Genomic DNA, 18,507 nt, shown 5'->3' with positions numbered 1-18,507 from the left:
GCCACTGCACTACAGCCTGGGTGACAGAGCAAGACCCTGTCTCAAAAACATAACAAAACAAGACAATACAAAACACTATCTATTCAGACCCTCATAGAATGAAACACAGTTTGAAGGAATTAATTTCTAACAGCCTGGGGGAAAACAGAAAGGGGAAGAGTGGGTGATGGTGAAGTGAGGTTCTGTCTTAGTTTGGAGCTGGAGAGTGCAAAGCAAGCAGAAACCTGGAGCTGCAGAACACAGAGGTGCACAGACTCTTTCCATATCATGGTATTTGGTCCCCTCCTCTCTCCTAAAGCCTCTGCTGACTCCTTTGTTGCCCACTCAGGGGGCAGTATCACTCATCAAACACTGTGCTAGGCCCTGAGGATTTGAAGTTGAATAAGGCTGTATCTTCAATCTCTAAATGTTCAGATGCCCAGTCTACCAGGCAGGATGGGAAGGGCTGTGAATAAAACCCGCTAAATAACTGCAATGCAGTGTGGTCAGGGTTGCGGCAGGTGTGCGTATGGAGCCATCGGAGCTAAGGGGAGGCCACGATGACTGGCCTTGGAATATTTCACAGAGAAGGTGAATGTGTGTGTGTGTATGTGTGTGTGTGTGTGTGTATGTATGTATATATAAATATATATACATATATACACGTTAGGGACATTGACCCTCCCACACCCAGCCAGCTTCCATGGATAGATGTGGGGGTCAGTGCCCTTAACCCTCGTGTTGTTTAAGCATCCACAGACATTTAATATAGTCCTTCGGAGATGCAACGACATGTGTGGTGAGGGGTTAGGGCCACCAGGGTACAGGAAGGAGAGGCCTGGCATTTGTTTGGAGTGTGGCCGCTGTTTCTCACCATTAAAAAGAAAGTTCCAGCTTCCTTCAGGTAGTGCTTATTGTATTTATCTCACGGCCTTCACCTATGACCTGGACCCCAAGAGCACTCCATTTCCTATCTCCACCTCAAAGTCTTCGCAAGTGTAACCTAATATAACATTCCAATTTATCCTTGCTGCTTGGGAGGCTGAGGCAGGAGTATCACTTGAACTGAGGAGTTTGAGCCCACCCTGGGCAACATAGTGAGATGCTATCTCCCCTTGTCCCCCCAGATTTACAATTTAGCCAGTCACGGAGGGTGAAGAAGAGATGACAGGAGGCACCAATAACACAATGTGCTGAGCATTAATGAGAAGTGCAGTGAAGCCTCTTACAGCATTGCCATATTTAATTCTTATAATAACTGCATGGGCTAGGTACTACTATTATTCCCTTTTAAGATGAAAAATGGAGGCGCCTCAGAGAGGCTGAGCATCTGGTTGTGCTAGTGAGCTACAGCACGTGATCTGACTAAAGAGTCTCAGGTCTTAGCCAGTGTATTACCCTGTGTGAATGCAGTTACAACCAGGAAAAAATGCAAAATGTGGGCATCCCACTCACTGTGGGGCTTTCTCTCCTTATTTGGAAGAAATAGCACAATGGTGAGGATGTCACATACATGTAAGTGGGTGTGTTAGTCTGTTCTTGCATTGACAAAAGAGGTTTAATTGACCTCGATTCTGCAGGCTGTACAGAAAGCATGATGCTGGCATCTGCTCAGCTTCTAAGGAGGCCTCAGGAAACTTAAAATCATGCAGGGGAGGGAGGGTGGGGGCAAAGTGAGAGCAGGCACGTTACATGGCCAGAGCAGGAGCAAGATAGCGAGGAAGTACCACACACATTTAAACGATCAGAACTCTCGAGAACTCACTCACTATCCTGTGGACAGTACCGAGAGGATGGTACTAAACCATTCATGAGTAATCTGCCCTCATGATCCAGTCACCTCCCATCAGACCTCACCTCCAACACTGGGGATTACAATTCAGCATGAAATTTGGGTGGGGATACAGATCCACACCATATCAGTGAGTGACATGGAGATGCACTGCCCAGATTTGCTTGCAAAGAAGGACTTGCTGCCCAGCTCTGGGTGCTGTCAGCAGCTGGCCCTTTTGGAGACTGCCTTGACCAAGGTCATGTCACTTCCCAGGATGAACGACATCCAATGACTGATTCAGGAGGGTATCTAATGGTTCAGTCATTTAGGCTCAATAATTCCAATGGGCCATGTCTCAGATCCCCCAGTGGGATCAATGAAGGCTGTTGGGTACACCCCAGCTACTCCCTTTGCCCATGCTGATTCCTGCCTGTCCCCCACAGGTGAAACATCCTGTCAGTGTCTCAGAGCCTGCTTCCCTGAGAACTCAATCTGTGACATCAGTCCCATTGATCAGAGGAGTCTGTGTCCTCTTACTTTATTGGTTTCCTTCATAGCTTCCTTTCGCATCAGTTTCCTTTGATTTTTTTTTTTTTTTTTTTTTTTGAGACGGAGTCTCCCTCTTTTGCCCAGTCTGGAGTGCAATGACGAGGTCTCGGCTCACTTCAACATCTGCCTCCCAGGTTCAAGCAATTCTCCTGCCTCAGCCTCCCGAGTAGCTGGGACTACAGGTGCGTGCCACCATGCCTGGCTAATTTTTGTATTTTTAGTAGAGGTGGGGTTTCACCATGCTGGCCAGGCTGGTCTTGAACTCCTGACCTCAGGTGATCCGCCTGCCTTGGCCTCCCAAAATGCTGGGATTACAGGCTTGAGCCACCACGCCTGGCGTTTCCTTTGATTTTTTATGTTCCAGATAAATATCTAAAAACAAAAGTTTATACAATTCTCAAAGATAGGCCACACACAGATTCAATCCCCCTACCCTTTTTTTTAGTTAATAGACTATGTTTTAGAGCAATTTAGGTTCACAACAAAATTGAGCGCAAGTGTAAAGAGATCCCCTATACCCCTGCTCCCCACTAGCCCACCCCACTATCAATCGACATCCATTTCCCTCGGTTTGGGCAATAAATATAGATTGTGGAAATAAATAAGTCCTTTTTAAAACCAAAAATTTTATTAGACTAATGTATATAAATTTTTAATTGCTTGCTTTTTTTTTGTTTTGTTTGTTTGTTTGTTTTTTTTGAGATGAAGTCTCGCTCTGTAGCCCAGGCTGGAGTGCAGTGGCTCGATCTTGGCTCACTGCAAGCTCCACCTCCCATGTTCACAGCATTCTCCTGCCTCAGCCTCCCGAGTAGCTGGGACTACAGGTGCCTGCCACCACACCTGGCTAATTTTTTGTGTTTTTTTTTTTTAGTAGAGATGGGGTTTCACCACGTTAGCCAGGATGGTCTCTATCTTCTGATCTTGTGATCCACCTTCCTTAGCCTCCCAAAGTGCTGGGATTACAGGCGTGAGCCACCGCGCCTTGCCTAATTGCTATTTTTAACATTTGAGTGGTTTGCAGACTTGATTCCAAGAGGTTCTTACTGTGTGGCCTTGGGAAGACCCTTTAAATTTTCAAGTCCTACTGTCCCATCTTTGAAACGGAAACAATAATTAGTGGAAGGATTTAATTAGACAACATATCCCATAACGTATCCTAACTCCAAGCAAAGTGTCTGGCATTTAATAAGGATTCAAAAAATGGATATTTGTAATATAAAGCTGGCCCAGCACAGGCCTCCTATGCTGCAACATATCACCCAAACTCGGTGTAGCTTACAACTGAAGTTTATTCTTTCACACTTCTGGAAGCAGAAGACCGCGCTCAGTTTCACTGGGCCAAAATCAAGGTGTCAGCAGGACCTTGCTCACTTCAGAGGCTCTAGGGGAGAATCCTTGCCTTTGTGCTGGCATTCCTTGACTTGTGGAGGCATCACTTCAATCTCTGCCTCCACAGTGGACAGCCCTCCTCTGTGTGTGCTAACCACCCCCTTTCCCCTTATAAAAGTACATGTGACTGCAGTTAGGACCCATCTTGATCATCCAGAATAATCTCCCCAACTCAGGAAGACCCTTAATTGAATCACATATGCGAAGGCCCTGCTTCTGTCTATGTAAGGTAACATGCACAAGTTCCAGGACTTAGAACCCGTTATCTTTGGGGAGGGAACATTTTTCAGCCTAGCACACGGGGTGACACAGTTTCTATCTTTATTAAGCACAATGAAAAACACCTTTGGACCATGAAAACAGTCTTTTGTCCCTTCCATCTTGTTATTCAAAACTATCTTCCTTCTTTTAAAAACCTTTCCTCCCTGCCTTTCCCAGAAGGGACAGCGGCTCCCAAAGGCAGCTGGGTGAAGTTTCTGTAAGATCTCAGCACTAGCTCGCTTTGCTGTTTTGCAGGCATCTTTCCAAGGCTTTAATTAATTAGAGGATGCATTCTAGCCCTGTTTCCCAAGCTTACATATTCCAGATACCTCTGATTCAGTAGATCGGGCGATGTCTGGCAATCCAATTTTTTCTAAGTGCCCCAGGGGATTCTTATCATCAGCCAAGATTTGGAAACAGCAATTTCTTATACAAAATCCTGAACTAATACCCTTGAAATAGGGGATTCCCCTTCAATGCCGGGTGTGTTGCGGTTACACGACTGAGTTTGTTGAGGGAGGAGGAATGAACAACCCTGAAAACTAAACTATCCTACCTGTATATTATTCACTGAAGGAGTTTCCTGGAGGGAAAACTTCCAATTCCAATTAAATCGAGGATGACGACGGCCCGGATTTGGCAGTCCTGCCGCTGTCACTAGCTCGGGACCTCGTGGGTCTGAGTGATCCAGCCCGGGCCGCGCCCTCACCCAGAGCCAAGGCTGTGAGAGCAGCTCCAGCGAAGGGGCAGGGTGGCGGCGGCAGGGCTGCTTCAGGGCCGGTGCCGGTGTCCTCAGAGGGGCATTTTGGCACTGGGGTGGGCCGGGGCGTAGCTTTCGGCGCCACCTCTGCAAGCGGCCGCCACTCTAGAGTGGCGCAGGTAGGGGGCGTGGGAAGACCTAAGTATATTTATTCCGGCCCGCGAGCGGGATGCTGGGGTTGCTCCAAGGGACCAGAAGAGCTGCCCTGTGTCCCAGAGCAGGCTGGTTCTTCTGACAGCGCTGAGAACCTGGCGCTCGCGCCTGGCCAGGTGGGGGCTGTGACTGGACGCTCAGAACATTTGTGGGAGTGTGGAAATCTCTTTACGGGTGATGGGGGTCAAAGTCTGACGCAGCCGAGGGTTGATGGGGTGCAGTCACGCTCAGCCAGGGGACTTTGGGGGCGCAGTGTCAGGCTCAGCCAGGGAGTGACAGGCGCAGTACCAGCCTTATCTGGGGGTGCTGGAGGCACAGACTCCGGTTCGGCCAGGCGGGTGTGCGCGCCCAGGAAGGGTAGGAGCCTGCAGCCGCAGCGGGGGGCGCTGGCTGAGGCTCTGCCCCGCCGGCAGTGCGCTCGGGCGCTGTTCCAGCGCGCGGCAGCGAGTGGCGCTGAGCCTCCGCTTTCGCAGCTCGCGGGGAGCGGGGCTGGCGGGAGGGGCCCGGCGGGGCCACCGCCTCCTCTGATGGCAGGCTCCTCCTCTCCCTCCACCTCCCTCGCTCTCCACTGCCCGCCCGCCCGCCCGCCCAATCCACAGTTCCCGGCCCAGCCGAGCCGGGCTGCTTGTCTGGCCGGCGGAGGCTGAGCGCGACCCTAGCAAGCCGCGGCGCCCGCCGACCAGGGACAAGAGCGACTCCTGGGACCCCACTCTGCCCCGCGCCGCCGCCTCCTCCCCTGTTGTCGCGGGGACGCTCAGGCCTGCGCCGCCCAGGCCACGAGTCTCCTCCTCTTTCTCCCGGAGGGGAAGGAACGGAGAAAGCCGAGCGGCGGCTCCGGGAGAGAGCGAGCCGAGGCCCCTGCCCCCGAGGCTCGGGGCAGGAGGAGGAGGAGGAGGAGGCGGAGGCGGAGGGAAGTGCGCGTCACTCTCGGGAGGAGAGTATTTCACCTCCAGGCAGAGGCTGCGGCTGCCAGTTGAGTACGAGCGGCAGCTGCGGGCGCCGGCAATCGAGTGGCTTCCTGGCCATGGAGAGGAGATCTGGACCCGAGGACGCCAGGGACTCCTCTCCGTCTCCCTGGACCGCTGTGTAGGCACCTGAGTTAACGGACGCTAAGCGCGGTAGGGGAAGGTAAGAAGTGACTCGGTCACCCGCTCCCCCCACCCCGCCCCGCTCCATCTCGTTTGCTGCCCTCGGGGGCCACTGCGGGGGCGCAGACCCGGGTCTCGTCTACCTTTTCTGCTCCCGGCGGCCTGGCCGGCTCCGGCGTTGGGCATTTCTGCCGAAAAGGAAAACGTCCTCCCGCCCTTCCCCCGTGCGCCTCCTTTCCCGGTTTCATCTCTGGATTGGGACTGACCCGACTCCCCAGGAGTCAGTCCTCTCCTTAAGAAAGGGTCCTCGGGAACGGTGTCTTGATTTCTTTCTCTCCCCTCTCTCTTTTCATTACGTTTACGGGGAAGGGAACAATGGACCTTTCAAAGTCGGTGCGAACAGCATTAAACTTTCCGGAGAGGGATGGGCTGAGGGGATAAACCCTACAGTAAGCCGATTACAGTGAAAGGTTGATGGAATGTGCTTTGCAGTCCGGGCTTCAGTGCGCGCGCGCTTGTGCGTTTGGGGTAATCTTTGTCTCTTTACAATTCTCCTGGGTTGGTGGGTCCTCCGCCCTCCGCCCCCTGCCTCTCTGTTAGCTGAGGTAAGGTGAGGCTTTAAAATCGTGTACAGCTTCCTTTAAATCTGGGGAATAGCCTTAGCCCTGGACCCTATTCCCAGCTTTTCTCTGCAGAGTTGGGAGATCCTGGTAAACGAGGGGGGCCCTCTCTGCGAGGACCCAGAGTGCTGCTGTTAATAGCACTAGTGGCTACACCATTAGCGATAAAACCAAGGTCCTGAATTCCCTGGATGCTCTCTGCTGAGGGTTGATGAGTGTCACCAGACCTCGCCCTGGAGCGGAAAGAGCTCACTTAAATTCTCCGCAGGTTAGGAAAACAGACTTTGATATATATCTCCTTTTATCAGCAGTTGGGATTAAGGATAGACTGCCTAATAATTTTTAAAACTTTCATTGTGCACATGAGCTACTCACTGCCTTGAGTTCACTCCCCTTGATTCAGTGTGACAGAGTGATGCGCTGCTGCACTGTTGCATGTATTGAGATGTGCTGCTCTTCCCGGTAAAATGAGAAGAATTTAGAGAGAGGGGAAAGGGTAGAGGCTTCACCTGAGCTGAGGGAGGCCTGACTCCCCAGAGCAGCCAGGCAAATCTGTTGGAAATGGCTCAGTGTTAAAAAACACATTTAAAATGGTTAGCCTTATCTTTCTTTGGTTGGCTAGAATGGAGCTACTAATGCTTATTTGACCCTTGAAGGACACTTGTTCTTTTCAGAATTGGTCTGGGTATCATACTGTGGTTGTGGGTCTGATTACCTATACAAAGAGTTCTTTTTAATTTGCATTTCTGGGCAAAGCAGAAGAATGTGCAGTAGGCACGTCCTCTGCTTAGTAAACATTGGGTAGCACTTTAGAGTGTTTTTCTCTTCACGCTGAAATGACTCCCCCCAGCTTCTGTGTACCTGCATTAGAGGATCAGTTTGGGCGGAACTAGAAATCTGTCTTCTGGCTTTCTGTTCAGTCCTCCTGACGCTGTTTTTTTCTGATGTATGTGTGCTTAAAGGCTCAGAAAACTAAGATTATAAGTGAATTCTGAGTCATCACGTGTTCTTATTAACCTGTGAATGAGATAGTGAGCCGAGGACTCTCCTGTGTGTGGACAGGGAAATAGAATCTGTAAATTCTTACATGGTGTTTATCTGGATATTGTGTGTCACAGTTAATTATTTGAGTAGTTTCCTTCCTTGATCTAGTCTGTAACCAGTGACTTTTCACAAGTGTCAGATTCATAACAGGAAACCAGAATGGGGCAACACTTCAGTCATGTTCTAATAGGCCTAATCAATGCTGTCCTCAAACAGCTATCAAGAGAAGACAAACTGGAGGGTAATGTAGTCTTGTGGGCCATTATCTTGATGTTGACAGGGTACTACTTAGAGCTACATGCTTTGGGCAAGTTTCTGAAATTGAGAAAGACAAGCCACATTTTAGAAAGAGGAAACAGGCCGAGTACAATTGGCTCACCCCTGTAATTCCAGCACTTTGGGAGGCCGAGGTGGGTGGATCACCTGAGGTCAGGAGTTTGAGACCAGCCTGGCCAACATGGTGAAACCCCATCTCTACTAAAAATACAAAAAAAAAAATTAGCCAGGTGTGGTGGTGCACGCCTGTAATCCCAGCTACTTGGGAGGCTGAGGAAGGAGAATCGCTTGCACCTGGGAGGTGGAGGTTGCAGTGAGCCGAGATCGTGCCACTGCACTTCAACCTAGGCGATGGGAACGAGACTCCATCTCAAAAAAAAAAAGAAGAAACAATAATCACTACCAAATTCCTGGTCTTAGACTCACATGGAGTGCTGTATGTAAATGTGTGCATTGTAATGTGTGCTCTAAAATATGTATGAGCATTGCATCATTCACCCACCCACCATCCATTCAGCTAGCACTTATTAATCACCTATTGTGGTCCAGACCCTCTGGAAGCAATTGCAACACCTGCTTTGTGGAGCATTCATGTTGGTAAGGAGAAGGAGTTAAAGTGGTTGCAACCAGGGAGGCCACAGGGATTGAAGATACCTGTGTCATTTGCAACTAGAGAGATGACAATCTCTGCTATTGAAGAAATGAGCCTAGCCCCGGACATAAGGAAATGAACAATTAGAAGGTCCAATAAGTGCATGGCTGGGAGAATTATGCATAGAATGCTCTAAGAAGCCAGAGAAGGAACAGTTGGGGGTAGGGGAGCAATTTTGTGAGAAATAAAATTTATTAAATCAGACAAAATAGTAGGGACTGAAAACTAGTGTCAGAAGTACTATCTTAAAATGGTGAAGATTGGAGGACTTGAAGTCAGACTTGGATTTAAAACAAGGCTGTGACACTTGCCAAACATTTGCTGTGGGCAAATCCCCTAATCCTTCTCACATTGCTTCTTCACCTGAAAAAGGAGTTTTAAAATGCTTTATGGGAATGTTTTGGGGATTAAATTTGAGTAAGTTTGCTATGTATTAATATATGATAAAGTACTATACAGGCTAATGCTGTCTGGTATCAAAAGGTACTTTCAAAAGTTTTTTAAAGCTATAAATAGATATAAATCATAGCTTAATCAATCAGGTCTCAGCTACAGATTTTCATTTTATTGGCCCTTTCCAGAATGATCTGAATCCCATCTTGAGAGCAAGTCTTTAGACTTTCAAGCTAGCTACTGTCATATGGTATTGCTCTCTTATCCAGGCTTCTTCCCATCCCAGCCACAGGAAATCTTTTCATTTCATTTGGATTGTGAGCATTAGTGAGAAGAATGGGCTGTCTAGTACAGTACATCAATTGAAAGGGTCTTGTCTGGTTTTGTACGGTAACATCCATTCTCCTCTCTGCCTCCCAAGCCAAGCTAGCCCTTCTGCTTTCCTCTCTCTCAATATGATGAATATGGAAAAGGAAAAAAAAAAGAAAACTATGCATCTGCCTTTTTGAGAGTATGAAAATCCCCATTACTAGTTTTCTCCATTTGTAAAGAGGTATAATTTTCAACTAGATTGTTAAAGTCTATTCTCTCAATAGCAGCAGCTGCTGTCTAGGCGAAACTTGAATCTGTAAGCAATACTCGCTTTAGTTCTCCACTTGAAATGGACTTAAGCCCATCTGACATTTTAATAAATTGCCTTTGATAGAAATCTGAACTCAGATATTTAAAACTATCAAGTGAACTGTGCCCTTTTGCCAGGGGTGCGATGGGGAGGGGGGTAATGAATGTAAATCAGTTTTCTGGACACTGCTACATATGCTGAATCTTAGCATGTCACTTGAAGGGACCTTAAAGATAATATTAAAACAAGGAAGTTGGGACCCAGAGAGGCTAAATAATTAGGTAAGGTCATATAGTAAATTAACAGCCAAGCAGGGACAAGAACTCCTTTGTCCCTATTTCCAGTCAGCACTTTTTTTTTTTTTCTTTCTCAGATATATTCTTATTTTATTCCTGTTTGGCTTTGTTAGCAATTTAATTAGTTTAATGGTCAGATAATTTGCATTTGGGCTTTGAAAGTCATTGCTTTCAGGTTTAAGGCAGACACTATGTATATTTTTTCATTTCCTATTATTTACACATGATGGTGGGGTGATGTTACTTGTAACAGATTTCTGTGAAATAAGGAACTAAGTGTAAAAATAGCATTAGCTTTACTTGTATTTTCTATAAACAGGATGAAAATTTAAAGTACTGTAGATGTGCACATTTTTTAGAAGAAGCAAGTTCCTGGAAACCCTGTTCAGATTTGGGTTGTGAATCATAGAATAAAAGCATACTAGAATATGTTTGCATGTTCTTTTTTTTTCTTCTTCAAAACTTATGGCTGTAGGTCATGTTTACTTCTTTTGTTTCCCTGGTACTTGCTTGGGGAAGCCTTTAATATTGGTTGTCAGGAACTATGTTCAGCAACTATTTTATTGCATTCCTAGGATGTGCAAGGCACTGTACTGGTTGCTGTGAGCAATACAAAGATAAATGAAGCATAGGGTTTTTATTAAAATGTCTTTAAAAAAAATGAAACAGACTCATAAACTGTATATGTCTTAAAACACAGAATTGCTATCTCCCAACAAATCAGTCCTTTGATCTATAAGGCAAATCTGCTTTGAAATTGTTATTATTAGGCTAACCTAGTAACGAGATTTGTAACAAGACATTTATTTTCATTACATGGTGAAGAGTGATAAACCTTTTTACATTTGTTGTATCAAGGGTCCATTGCAGTTTGAACAATAAGTAAAAGTTCAATATTTGATAAGAATTTTATGTCATGAAAAGTTTGCTTGGTAGAGATTGTGGCATTCTTAATCCTAATATTTTTTAATAAGGCTTTACCACTGGTTAGAAGTGTCATTAGGACATTGTTGCCTGAAAGAGTTGAAATTTAAGGCAATCCACATTGAGCCCACGAGAAAAGAATTGACCTCTGACTGAGTTTCATGTAAGTATCTTAAAACATACGAATATCCACTATAAATTTGATATCATGGTCAGGTCAGATTAAGTCCCCCTCCAGTGTGAAATTGTTATCGATTTGGGGACTCTTAATTATTGGTGTGCACTTTGGAGACAGCAAGCTTTCTGTTGTCTTAATGGTCTCTGTAATGGTGATTCACTTCCCTGAAGAATGAGTCATTTTTCGCATACAATGAAGTTTGGAAAGTTAATTATTAACATTTTAGGAATGGGAAAGATTTAGTTTAACACAGGGACATATGCCTGATTCCTGTTTCGGAGGAATTAGAAAAATGAGTTCTTGAGGTTTTCTTTTTTTTTTAAGTTGTGGTTTGAAAAAACATAACATTAAAAAAATATGTTTTTTTGAGACAGAGGTCTCACTCTATCACCCAGGATGGAGTGCATTGGTATGATCACAGCTCACCGCAGCCTCTACCTCCTGGGCTCAAGCTATCTTTCCACATCTCAGCCTTCTGAGTAGCTGGGAGTACAGGCATGCACCACCATGCCCAACTAATCTTTATATTTTTTTTGTAGAGATAGGGTTTCACCATGTTGCCCAGGGTGGTCTTGAACTCCTGGCCTCAAGTGATCCTCCCACCTCAGTCTCCCAAAGTGGTGGGATTACAGGCATGAGCCACTGCACCCGTACTAACATTGCTTTTTAATGCCACCAGTGCCACCACTATAAAATCAACTTTATATGAGGATTTGAAAAATATTATACTTGAGCTGGGCTTGGCTGAGTCTGAGGTTTGCTTTAACCTTCAAGTGTTTTTTCTTGCCTCCTGTTAGTTCTTGTGGCACTTGGGCTTGTCACATAGCCCTGGTTTGCCTGTTGTGCTGCTGCTAGCCAGTATTTTTTTTTTTTTTTTTTTTTTGGAGATGGGGCTGGCGTGGGGTCTTGTTAGGTTACCCAGGCTGGAGTGCCGTGGCTCTATAGTAGTCCTAGCACACTATGGTCTTGAACTCCTGGGCTCAAGTCATCCAACTGCCTCCACCTCTAAGTGGATGGGACTACAGGTGCACATCATTGGTCCCCTCTTCCTAGCCACAGTGTATCCCTGTTCGGCTAAGTGAAGTCCAGCCGCAACTCTAGTGCTGAGTAATTACTTGTTCATTAGAAGTTCTGCCTTTTGACTCTGTAGCACCCTTGAGTCTTCAGGAACATAGAGGAAACTGTTGAGAATGTGTAAGATGGCCCTTTTGTTTGGCTTAGGTTTCACATGCCCTAGGAGGAGAGGGACTATGACTGTTTTATAGTCTGGCCTGGAACTCACCTGCAGGTGACACCCTTTCAAAGAATATGAAAGACTTCTGTAGTGTGTCATCCTCCCCTCCCTACCATACTTTTTAGTCACTATTGGGCAACGTGTCGTCATTTTAATGGCGGAGTTCAGTGGTAGACTTTAGTTTACACATGCAAAATAAGAAAGATATTAGTAATCGTCTGGTGGTGCACATTTGGGTGAGTAAATTTGCCAGGGCTTTTAGAAAATTAAACTCTATTCCATTCATGGAGATTTAATAAACTCAAGCAATCACCTCCTCAGCCCACTTTCTTTGCCTCAACATTCAGTTTAATTACTTGTTTACTTGTGTTGTCTCCCTACTCTTTCTCCCCACAAATGCTGGGCTGTGAGCTTCTTGAAAGTAGGAACCATGTTTATTTTTTGTACTATTGGGTCTCCAGTGTCTAGCAGAACCCTTTTCTCCTAAGAGATGCTCAAGACTGAACTTGTTCCCTGTTTGAAAAGGCTTTATTCCAAGTGGTTTAAGTTATATTAAAAATAGGCTATGTGTTACAGTTGAAGGAAATAGTCAACTTGGGTTCTGGTCCTGGCCCTGCCATTGATAGAAACTTTACTATGACGCTGGATTGAACAGCCTTGGATTATTTCAGTCTGGGCATCTCATTATTCATCTGAAATATTTCTAGTGTGAAAGGCACATCAAAACATACTCCTTCTGTTTCCTATTGTCATTGCATTTTGGTATCTGTACATCACTAGATCATGAACTTTGGCAGGTCTTTGCTTGTTTTTCAAACACATCCCTGTTGTCTTTTCATTTTTCCCACCTTTCAACATTTTACCAACATAACTTTCTTGGCTTTTTCTTCTTGAGAAGTATTTTAATGCATTGTCTTTGGCCCTCTGCAGAGAATGCAGCCCACAGGCAGTTCTGCCCTTTGCTATAACCTTAATTAAATCAGCCTCCCTCAGGACAGACTTCAGCTTTGGTTCTTTCTTTGGAAGGCCAGCTGCAAGGCTGGTGACGCGCCTGCACTTGCCATTGTGTGCCTCTGCACTGCCATCCGTCACTGCCAGCAGGTTGGAAGCCTCTCTTGAATCTTCCCAGCCAGTTGAGAACAAGGGCGAAGGGGGATGGTCTAGGATCACTGGGAAGGAAGGGAGAAAAGAGAACAGCTTTTCAATAAAAAGAATTAAGGAGAAAAAGAAATATGAGAAATATTAATAGGAAAAAAGGAAACTGAAGGGAATAGAGAACGACTGGTAGGTACAACGACCTTTTTCCCTTTTTTCTAATTTTCTGGGTTGAAGAACAATCTATCTTTCTGCAGTTTATCTCCTAGTTCTTTACTTCCACCTAGAAGCCTATGTACTTTGCTCTCTTTTTATTTTTATTTTTGGTTGCTCAAAGAGTGTTAGCTGTTCTTAATTGCTACCCTTCCTCCCCGCTTGGTCTGTAGTAGGTCTGCAGTTTTTTCCTTTTACGCTTTTCTTTTTTTGGGCATGATAATGCATTTGAACCTTTTGGCTGTATCAGCCCCATTGGCTTTAGGGTCGAGCATTACTTCTCATAGACTTGTTTAACATCGTTGGAAAGAGATAGGATTAATTAGTATATTTGGGATCAGAAAAATTGGACAGCTGCCTCCTTTACCTTGCATAAATGACAGAAACATAAGAATGAATTTTAAATATTTCTTTAAAGTCATTTATTTCACTTTAAAATTAAGTTTTCACTTGGTTCACTTTCGGCATTAAACATTATAAATAGCAGCTCTTTGTTTTGAGGGATTCATGTTTTAACAGGAGAGGCCAATGTAATTTGCCAAAGGTGTGTCCACTTTAGCGAAACTGTAGCTAAGTTGCTAATCTGAATTCCTTAAATACGGACCATAGGCATTTATTATTTTGTTATTATCAGGTTAAGCAAACTCTTAGTATTTATAGTAAATTTTTGTTTTTCCAGAGATTTATTTCCTAACTATAGTTTTTTAGTAGTTTTCTAGCAAAAAGACTATAGCTTAATACAAAAGTAAATTTTTAAGCAGGAAAATAAATCTTTCAACTTTAAATAATACTTATTCTAATCCAAACCTTAGTATCTTTTTTTTTTTTTAGTAAATTTAGTCTTTTTAGAACTATAGGTTTGAAATATTCTGAAGAAAATAAAAGTACTTCACCGCAATATATGGCTTCCCTGGTAAAAAGAGTATTTTAAATTAAAAGCCTTTAGAGATCAAAAAGTTCCTGGAGAGACTTTTCCCCTATCTACAGAGATAGAACTGACCCCCTGCCATCCCCCCCCGCCCCCCTGTACCCCCCAACAAGGAGAACAATTATCCCTGCTTCTTTCCCTGTTTTTTCATTATCCGTTGCAGGAAGGACCAAAAATCTAACCATACCCGAACAGCCCTATTCAAGATAAAGACTACCTCCACGGATCATTTAAATTCCCAAAAGAACTATTTAGAAGTCAATTTCTGTTTCCCCATCCAATCATTCTCCCTAGTAATCATTTATTCCCTCAATAGAATTCCTCCTCTTCTCCTTCCCATAACCTTTTTTACCAGGATCCAAGCCCTCATTCTCCCTGGAACCTCAGGATGTCATATAACTTCTGTGCCTCATTGGGAAGTTGGGTTTTCCTTCTGAAGGCTCCCATGCTTACACATTAAATATGTCTTTTCTCCTGTGGATCAAACTGCCTCATGGCAGTGATTTTAGTGAACTTTCAGGGAGCCAAAAGCCTATGACCCCCACAGTTTTTCATGCTTTCGCTGTATTATATTTTAATAGGTTTTTGGGGCAGGCAAGATTTTTTTTTTTTTCTTTAAGGAAGGAGATAATCTGAGTGACACATGGTGTGAATCTAGAAGTCTGATGCATACAGATGTTTATTATAACAATAGCTTAACTTGGGAATATCACTCATGTGTCTAAATCGATCAAATAGATAAAGCAGGTAGGGACATATAAACAATTAGGGGTTCTCAGTCCCTTGTCCTTTCCCTTCATAGGGAGAGGTTTATAATTAAGAGTTGGTGCATTTCCCTTCTACCTCTGAACATTGACCTGGCTATAATAAAAGTAAACAAGGATCTGTGTAAGTAAACTAACTGTGCAGAGTGTCTTATTTCTTGGAAACATGCCAGACAGTTGCAGGTGATTGTGACTCATACTGATTTTTGAGAGTTGAAGGAAAAAGACAGAAGGGCTGTGACAAGGGCAAAGTAATAATGGAGAATGCGTCTTGTGGGACAGTGTGAAGGCATGTCCTGTGGAAAATCTTCTATTTTATGAAATCAAAATATTTTACCCCCAAGTATATTTCTTTGACATATTTTGAGATGTCAGCAAACAGCAGCAAACAGAAGTCGCCCTGCAAAGCAGTCTTTTATGGGGGAAATTTGCATCTATAGAAAATATGCATTAATGCAGCCAGGTTCTAGGCTCTTGTCCAGTTCTAGGAAGGATTAATTAAGTCTGACTCCTTACAGATCTGAAAGAGACATTTGCCATCTCTCCTCTCTGAGGGGTGCTACCTGTGAGGTGAGGTTCATCTACATAACAAGACCACCTTTGTTTGCCAAGCCTCCTTACATAACCTGTCTTACAGCTAAAACCTGATTTGCTACTGTAACCTGTTCTCGGCCGTGCTCTGAGCCTGCATTCTTTCTGCAATTTCTAGAAGGTATTTACACACTTCTGTACCCCACCGGGGGGTTGGGTTTTCATTCTGAAGGCTCCTGTGTATAACACGTTAGATAAAGTTGTATGTCTTTTCCCCTGTTGATCTGGCTTTTGCGAGTTGATTTTTCAGTGAACCTTCAGGTGGCCAAGGTCCTTGGCCCCATACCTGTTTAGAGGTCTAAGGGTTTTCAGCTCTTTGAGAGTACGCTAATACACAATCAAACAGATCTCTGAATGAAAGTTGACTTAATTGTTTCAACCATATGTCTGTTTTCTCATAAATAGCTGTATGTATAGACCTAGAATTTATGTTGAATTCTTTGCAGTGGTTGTTTTTTTAAAAAATGTGTATTCTGTGTGCTCTGGGAATAGAATAGGTGATACATTATATTCTGCTAAACTACATATAAAAAGATTCCTCCCTACCCAAACTCTTTGAAAACCTTTATAATAGTTAAGTACACAATCTTCTTGAGAGTATTGGTCACCCTTAATTATTTATTTGAAACTTGGGGAATTAGAGGACCTAAAAAGTCTGCTTTGCTAAGGTTATTTTCTTATTGAACACTTTTTTATGTACAGGGTATTTGTTGAGTTCACTGTTTGTCAATGGACATAATCTGAATCTAAAACAAAACTAAATGAAACGCCCTAACCCTGCTTCCCCTCAAACCAAACCAAACCAAACCAAACCAAACCAAACCAAACCAAACCAAACCAGAACATCTAAATGGTGATCCCTGATGGTGTTCTTCTCCTGAAAGTAGGAGGTTGGGAATGTGGAATTATTAATTGAAAATTCAAGGCAGTTAGAATCTGGTTAAATATTTTATTAGGTCAAAAGTACAAATAATTATAGTAGCATCTGTTTTCATGATAATTCATGCTCACTCCTCTTTTTACTTTTTGCTGCATGTTTTTACTTTTTGGGCATACTAGTGAATGTGTTAGATCTTCTAAGGTCGTAATAAAAGAAAAAATGTTCTTAGCCAAATTTTGGCCGGTTGTACTGAAACTCTCGGAAAGCAAAAATTGTAACTTGACCCTTAGGTTGAATATTGTTTAAAAAATTATGTCCTTGATCAAAAAAGAACTGACCTGATTAGATCGTGCCAACTTCTTGGCTATTCCCACAAGCCTGAATCTTCCATTCAAAAATTAGTTTTCTTGAAAAGCCTAGGCGTGATTTGAAAAGAGCTTAAATGAATCAAAAGTATTGTATTTTCATTAGTTGTTCAATATGAGGGGATGATGGAGCCAATATACATTTCTTGGACTGTGTGGCTGTGGGACCTTCTCTGCATTGGGTTGGAAGGGCTAGATTATTCGGGGGGACTGATGATATAGCCTGGGGGGCAAGTGTCCTCAACCACCACGTAAGTGATAGGTACCTTAGTCTTGCATATTAACATCTCAGCAGCTGAAAGAACATTAAAAGCCCTTTTAAAGAGCTCCTACTAGTTTTGAACTGCTGCCGCTTTCTCTGTATTGAGAAGCCTTTCTCTTTGATCACAGCATTGAATGGCTGTCAACATAACAATATAAAGTGGAGTGGAATGTTTCTTTTTTTCTGTATGCCAACTGCATTTCATAATGTGTAGTTAAAACTATTACAAAATATTGTGAAAGGTTGAATTTATCTAGGTAGTTTGCTGCTCTTTATCTTTAGAATTCCTTCCTGCAGTTGTTAATAATACCTTTTAGTCACCTATTAGTTTTCATACTAGAATTGCATTTTATAAAAATTAACACATAGACTTTTTTTGCTTTAAGTAGTATTGTTCTCAATTTTCTCCTGAATCAGAGAAACTGATATAGAAATTAGTCAAATTTCCCAGAGCCTCAAGGATGTCAAAGAAGGATTAAATAGGAAATTTCTCTCTCTCTCTCTCTCTCTGTCTCTCTCTCTCCCTGGTGTGTGTGTGTGTCTGTGTGTGTGTGAGAGAGAGAGAGAGAGTGAGAGGAATCTGTAGTTGAAGAGATTCTTTGGGAGTATGCTTAGACAAAATCAAATTGATTTCTGAATGAAAGTGGACTTAATTTTTTCAACTATTTGTTTCCTCCTCAATAACTACATATATGTATATACATATATATACACACACACACGCACATATATATATGCTAGGTATATATACATAGGTATATATATACGTGTATATATACCTATATATACACACACACCTATATACATATATATATATACATATATACATATAGTATATCTATCTATCTATCTAGCATTTTTGCTTAATTCCTTGGCAGGAATTTGTGATCTAAATTCAACAGTCATTTGTTGAGTATCTACTGTATGTAAGCTTTTGTGAGAATGCCAATCACTCCTGGTCTCAAGAGGCTTGTGGTCTGCTGCAGATGGACAAGTACATAAATTAACTGAAACATAAGGCAAAAAGTAAGATGATCCTGTAAGAGGTTTTTTTTTTTTTTTTTTGAGACAGAGTCATGCTCTGTCACCCAGGTTGGAGCACAGTGGTACAGTCAGTTTGTTGCAGCCTTCACCTCCCAGGCTCAAGTGATCCTCGTGCCTCAGTCTTGTGAGTAGCTAGGACTAAAGGCACATGCCACCATGCCCAGTTAATTTTT

General features: G+C 43.5%; 1 protein-coding gene across 3 annotated transcripts in view; it reads left to right on the top strand.

Annotated features, from left to right (window-relative positions):
• Positions 1-5,483: 5,483 nt before the first annotated feature.
• The window catches only part of CEMIP2 (cell migration inducing hyaluronidase 2), an 86,191-nt gene continuing 73,167 nt past the window's right edge, over positions 5,484-18,507 (top strand). Inside the window, exon 1 of one of the 3 annotated variants that reach the window (XM_054501919.2) lies at positions 5,484-5,993. The gene's annotated coding sequence lies outside the window, so the exon portion shown is untranslated. Of the gene's footprint in view, positions 5,994-13,341; positions 13,477-18,507 lie in introns of those variants that run through there. The other 2 variants (XM_054501920.2, XM_063649603.1) reach the window with 2 other exon arrangements.

This window comes from Pongo pygmaeus, chromosome 13, assembly GCF_028885625.2.
Source record: "Pongo pygmaeus isolate AG05252 chromosome 13, NHGRI_mPonPyg2-v2.0_pri, whole genome shotgun sequence".
Lineage (NCBI taxonomy): Eukaryota > Metazoa > Chordata > Mammalia > Primates > Hominidae > Pongo > Pongo pygmaeus.
The sequence above is the reverse complement of the archived record's forward strand: the minus strand, read 5'-3'. Positions and strand labels throughout refer to the sequence as shown.